Source organism: Microchirus variegatus (genome assembly GCF_963457635.1).
Source record: "Microchirus variegatus genome assembly, chromosome: 6".
Classification (NCBI taxonomy): Eukaryota; Metazoa; Chordata; class Actinopteri; order Pleuronectiformes; family Soleidae; genus Microchirus; species Microchirus variegatus.
In genome coordinates this window covers 13,282,841-13,289,880 of record NC_139807.1, presented here as the reverse complement: position 1 = coordinate 13,289,880, position 7,040 = coordinate 13,282,841, and positions in this window count along the sequence as shown.

The window sequence follows — 7,040 nt, the reverse complement described above, 5'->3', positions numbered from 1 at the left end:
ACACAGTGACAAACATTTGCTGTCTACTCACTTTATTATGCAACCTGCAAACTTAATAGACTGTACATTATATACTCTATGAATATATTGGATAACGCAGTGACAAATTTTCACTATCCATTATCGCTATTGGCACCAGGCCCCAGCAATCCATAGCATTATTATTTTCAGTTGAACTAATGTTAAGAAGCAGAAAAAGAAACAATCCACCGGGGGTGAGTACCATCAGATTGGGAAACTGGGGGGAATACAGCACAGACTGACTCTGGCTGTGCTTTTAAAACCGAGGCTGGAAGCAGAATGTATAAGAGAGCAGAGAAAAGCTCAAGTTGAGCCTCGGGTAAAAAAAAACTTGGCGGGTTTATAATAGGATTCATAACTGGGGCTGCTACTGGGAGTGTAATTATTCTTATTGCAATAAGACAATCATGAACCTGGGTGTTCTCCCTGTCTCTGTAGTTTTCACACTTTAGTGGCTACAGTTAACATGTTGGCTGGATGTGTTGTGTGTGCTCAGTTTGTGTATGTAAAACATTATCTTACACAGCCCTCTAAACAAATTCCCACTTCTGTCCATTGAGCTGTTGTTCTTGAGTTTGTTTTGAAGGCAAGCTGATGATTACAGAAGTGTTTTCATGCAGGTGGAAAAAAAAAAACTATCTTGGTTGATCTCGCAGGCAAAAATATGGGCAGCAAAATGGAAATCTCATCTCTTGTGTCGGCTATTCTTCCACAAGGTGATTTTCCCATGGGGACACATTTGTGCTGCGTGAATCACAGCTGGATCAGTGCGGGCCGTGTCTTATCTGGACATGAAAGAAGGGAAGATTGAGGAGGAGGTGTAAGAGGAAGGAGTGAGATAAAGAGGAGAGGCACGGCTCCTCTAGGAATGATTATACTTGTGAATTCACTGGGTGGCCTCTTGAATCTAGCTCATTATCATTTCATGAGCAGGAATTGTACTTATCCTGATTTCCTACGTACATCCCTTGCTCGGCTGTTTTCTCTTACAGCTTTATAGCTTAAATTATATATATGTGTATGTATGTATATGTGTGTATATGTGTGTGTGTGTGTGTGTATGTATGTATGTATGTATGTATGTATGTATGTATGTATGTATGTGTATATATATATATATATGTATGTATGTATGTATGTATGTATGTGTATATATATATATATGTATGTATGTATGTATGTATATATGTATATATACACACACACACACACACATATACATACATACACATATGTGTATATATATATATATATATATATATATATATGTATGTATGTATATATGTATATTTATTCGTATATATATGTGTGTATATGTATGTATATATGTAGTGTTTGTGTTTATGCTGTAGCGCATGTTAACAGCATGCCTTGTGGTTTTATTATTAGACTCACTGACCATATTCTTTAATCCATCTGCGGTCATATCACAAGCATTGTTGTGGTTTGATAGCATCTCAGGTTCACGTCGGGTCAGCAAATCTGTTATTGCTCTTCCGCTGCAGGTGTAAAAGTCTTAATAAAACTGTTGTGCTTTCGTCTGAGCTTGTGTGGAGCCCTGGATTGGTTTTCTCTGCTGAATAGGCAGTTGATTCAATCGGCAGACCCTGTAGCATGAAACCACCCTGACAAATACCGTTATCTCTTACTTTTTCAACATAGAGTCCCTCAAATCTCTATAATCATTCACACACAGAGACTTATGCCTCTTTTGGACTTAAATTGAGCACAATTCACAGAAGTTGCTCAGTTGATTATCTCGTGCATGAATTGTGATGTCATGGATGCTGGAAACAAAACAAGCTGGAGAAGGAAAACTTTATAGTTGTCAGTGCTAATGTTATGGTGGTTATCAATTAGAGCTGCAACTGGTGATTCTTTTCATGTTTATTTAATCTGTCTATGTTCTCCATTAATCAAGTATTTGGTTGGTCCATAAAATTTTTCATGAGAAAAATTCATGATCGGTGTTTCTCAGACCTCAAAATTATCATTTTCTCACAAACTAAATTGGATTTAATTTGAATGATTTCTTTGTCAAATGGAGCAACGAAACCAGGAGATATTCACATTTAAGAAGCTGAAAATAACAGATCCTTGGTTTAATTATCTAAAACCAAATTGTTGATTGTCAAATTGATTTTTATTTTGATTGCAGCCCTGTGATCAATCAGTTATTTTGATGATATGTTGAAGTACATTGCATCATATCCATAGTTATAAAATGAAGATTGCAACAAACATTGATGCTAAAAATATGAAAAGCATTGCACCAAAAATGGCACATTGCAGACAAAGAAAGAAATTGGCATGTGCACCCGACTCATATGTTGTGACTCATGCAGATTGAAGCTGAAGCCCAGAAAAACCCACCCACTTTGAATCATTTGACCTGGGAGTGAACGTCGATTCAACATATCCCCCTCAAGTGAAAAAACAGTTTAAACCCGGGATTAAACAGGTTTTTTTGTGACCAGTGGAAATGGTTAATAGAGACGTGGCTTATTCATGAGTAGTTTGGCTTTCACCTCTGAGTGATGTCTGTTGTCTCTATAAGGAGAGGCCCATTACCAATCCTAAGTCCCAACGGAGATATTGTGCTGCCTGCCATCCTTCCTTGTCCTTCAGCAGCGTCCTGAGATGACGGTAGATAAACAATGGGAGCAAACAGTCACTCCCAGCAGCATTGATCTGGCTCGCTCACCCCTCCCTGCTCTCACCAACAACGCCACATTGATTCCACCTACACTCAATTTATATGAAAGCCCCTCCACCCCGCCTCCTTCTTCCAGCAGGACTGACAAAAGTGATAAATGACCGGCCCCTTTCCTCCCTCTGCCACCACCTCCCAGTGCCTTGCGTTGGCTGTCCGAGACACTACAAGCCTATTTCTCCCTTCAGAAACCCAACAGAGTTATTTCTCGTAAAAGTATTTCATTTTTTTAGAAGGATGGTAGGGGGTAATTCATTGCTTTGGGTTCTTCGTGTAATTTCCTCACATAAACACGTCACTGGTGTAGTTTCAACGCTGCAGGACATCCATATGCATGATGTCAAACCATCAGAAAAGACGAATGAGGAAAATAATTATTTAATTCAGTGGCGCACACACACTAAAGGACCTCCTCGCCTCTGGCTGCTGGCTAATAGCCTTTGTTGTCACTCAGATGAAACCATGGCGAGGCTTTTAAATGGGGTCAATTATTTTCCCTTGTCATTGGCCTGATCAGACGATTCCATCCATCTGGTTGTGATTTCGTCGGTCCTGCATGTGATCACATGAATGAGGTTGCAGCTAATTCAGACATGACACGCTGGCTCTTGGGATCTGCCATGTGCGAATAATGATAATAGTTCAACTTTACATCTTAATGGACTTTTCAGCACATAGTAGTAGTTTCTGAACTCCCTCACACTTGCTAATGAAGGTCTACGGTATACGAATTATGTTGTCGTGCTGATTTTATTGTACAAATCCAGTGTCCCCATGCTTCTATATGGGGCGCAGAGTGTCTATAAATAGAGATACAGCGGTAGCAGGCAGGCTGTTGGTGGTTTTCAGCAGGAGGGTTTTTGTGTGTCTTAATGTGTGCGGTGTGCGAGGCATTTTATGTGCGGCATGGAGGTGGCTGAGGCTATTGATGAAGGTTCCATTCTTGCCGCTCTTCCTCGCAGCCCAGCGGCTAATGCTGTGGAGGAAAGTCTCCCATTCCACATCTTCCCTTGCCCCGTCTCCACCCCACCTCATCTACGTTTTTTTTTACCCATGGCTTCCACAGCTCATCCGCACTGCTTTTCCCCACTGTGAGGTAATCCATTTTACACCACCTCATGCTTAGATCCCCCTGTCCCTATAGCTTCTCCCTGAGAGCCAAGATCTGAAGAGGATGGGGGTTTTGGAGTCTATCTATGATGAAAAAGACTCACAGAGTGCCATCTATATTTTATTCTGCGCTTTCCGTTCTTAATAATCGTGGTCCTAATCATCCCCACATAATCTGAATGTGTGATTGTGCCATTACGCCTGTGCCTTCTCCTCTTAGCCATGTGGCTGATATGTGTAGATGTGATTTGATGCGATCCCTCTAATGGAAGTCTGAAGGTTGGATCTCGCTCTGTCTGCTGGAGATTATATTGTAGTGCAGCGGACGAAGCCGTGTCCCAGTTCAAGTGTATTTGTCATTGAACACACTTTTGCTGTCTTCCTTTCAACTGATAATTGCTCTAAAGGAAAATATTGCTGTCCCTTGTCTGGATTTAAAGACGAGTCTACCTCTTTGTCCCATTAGTGTCCCAACAAATAACACTGCAATCACTTCAATTATGACAGCGCAGGGATCAAGGTCTTCAAGCAGGGCCTTGAAATGTAATTGGAGAGGCATGGGCAAATTTAGGAAAGGCATTTCTCTTTTGCGAAATTGCCTCAGTCTCTGGGACTGTAAATTGAGGTACTGAAGGATGATGTGATAATTCAGCCACGCGGTTGGTAGAGGAAATGGTATGAAAGTCACTTTCTTGAGAATTAGATTGCGAAACTATCTTTCCCCTCCTGAGTCCTCTGTCCTTCATGCAGTGGCATGAAATGAATTGATGGAACTGTGAGAGAGGGTAGTGACGGTGTAAATGTTTGCAGCTAAAATGAGGCCGCCTGCTTGTGCATTCAGATTTACTGAAGGGCGACTGGAGTGAGGATATGCCTGCACGTACCCCACTATTTCACGGCCTGAGCCTTTAATCGCAGCAACCAAAATGGATGCGTGAAAGGGAATTTGAATTTCAGATTGATTGATTCTGTATCGATGAATGCCAACGCTGGTTTGAGCAAAACAAAGTGTGACCATAAGAGGAACAAATGCTTCTCCTCTCATGTGCCAGTTTGTTGTTTCAAAAGAATTATGAAAAAATTGCTTTTTGAAGTTTAATCTCTCAAGAGAGGAGGATGCAAGCCTGAATGCAAATTGTTTGCTTTCTCTGTTTCTTCCTGCTTATGGGGGAGAAGACAGTGGCCATGTTGCTGCTGATAGCCTCGAACCCTTTCACCCCATGTTGTTTGTGTGTGTTTTTCATGTGCTTTATGAGTAGGAGTGAAGATTCGAAGCATTTGACACCGCTCTCGAAGCAGTTTTCAGTCCTCGTCTCCCTCTCGCTATTGTCTTGTCTCTTAATCCCTTCAAGGCATCTCTAACAGTAACAAAGCTGGCATAAGCACATTTGGTACTGGTTTGCAGTGTCGAGATTAACAGGATTACAGATTAGGGGAACTGCACTGGCGTCATTCTTACCCACTTAACCTTCACCCGTACCCCTCTGAAATAATTCAGACAACCCAAACCTGTTTTTGTGTTGGTAAGACGACCTTGGTGTTGGCTCAAAAGCTCAGAAACATTCCTTCAGGGATAAATACAAACAAAATGTGTGCACTTTTTTTTTTGTAGTGTGATCATTTGGCCTGTAAATCCTCTAATGAGTCTCTGGGGTCTCTGTCCACTGTGATCGAGCCACTTTGGTACATGCACATCTATACACACTGAAAAGTCACAACAACAACAATGTCCTCTGGATTACCGTTCTCTTTTCCATTTCCTTCCGCACAGTTTTCATGCCTCTGAACACAATGCAACTCTGCCGTTTCCATGGAGAACATGCATTTGCCACGACCTGTGCTGATTGAACACAGAGGGTCGTCGTTTATTTCAGTCAGTGGCGAGGGGACGCGTTGGGTAAAGGGGGCAGCAGAGGAGTATATGGAGAAGGGGGAAGGGCCAGGTCCTGCGAGGTCCAGCTCTCCTTTACAAGTTCATTTGTCAAAAGGGTCACCTACAGTTAGACAGACTCGGGTTGACGGCGTTAATGCACCGGCTCTCGTCACATAGCCCGAGGCTACTTTGTCTTATTCACACTTGAACAGAAGGGCAACTGGAGGGAGAGGGAAAGAAGAGCCACGACATGTGCTACATATGGCCAAACTCAACGCTGTTTATCCAGAGAGTTGTTACAGCTGAGGAGCAGGCGTTGTCCCTCCTGCTCCTCGTCATTAATCTAGCGCTATGGTTCTGGCTGGCTTCCCACAATGTAGAGCGAGCAGGTTTGAGTGACCACCCACCCGGAGGAAAAGCATTAGTCTGTCCTCTCGGCCGTCAACCTGCTATTGTTTATGCCGCCACTTCATTCTGTGGCCATCACTCGGCTGCTATGAAAATAAGGAGGTAAACATTTTTAATTCATGTTTTCAAAGCCTCTAGATTGATGAGCACCCTTGGGGCTGAATTTTTCACCCATTCGTCCCACCAATTTGGTTTGTGGGTCTGTTTTTCTCCCTTTCCACTTAATATTTTTAATATTTCTCGTTTTTGCCGTGCTAGTTTTTTCCCTCCATTTAGGGAGACTGCAAGAGGTCATATTGCACGTGAGCGCTTTCCATCAAGGGAAAGAAAAAGTTGCCTATGAGATATATATATTCCTCTCTGTCCTTTATGCACGTGTTTAGACGCTGATCCTGTTTGGCAGAGTGAAACACGCTTCTCAGTCTTTGCACACCTTTTAGCTGCTTTTTACCTTACGGATACGTCTGCTGGAAATATCCTGCATCGGTTTCTACTAAACATGAAATATTCATGTTCCCCTTTCTTCCTCCTCTGCATTTTTACATCTATTATTTTGGAGGAATGTGGGTGGAGGGAACGGCCGTGGCTGTATCTTAAGAGCCCAGATTGTATAAGGTATACATCGGAGAAGACTCAAGGTGAGAGAAATGTATGGACATTTGAGATCCATTAGCTGTTCCTCTATTCAGTGCCGTGTCCTCATCTCCATTATAGTCTAATGTATTGGAGTCTGTATTTAGCTAGCCTGAGCGCTCACCATCCACTCTTCTTTGCTTCAGCCGCAGCGATGTCCATCACAGACTGAGGGTCAACATTGGGAAGCAGGCATCACTGCTTCAAATTACACAAGAAGGGAGCTCTTCTGTGTCCCTGCTCTGTTTGCTTTGTGTCGCCATTTAATCTGTTCCCAACTAA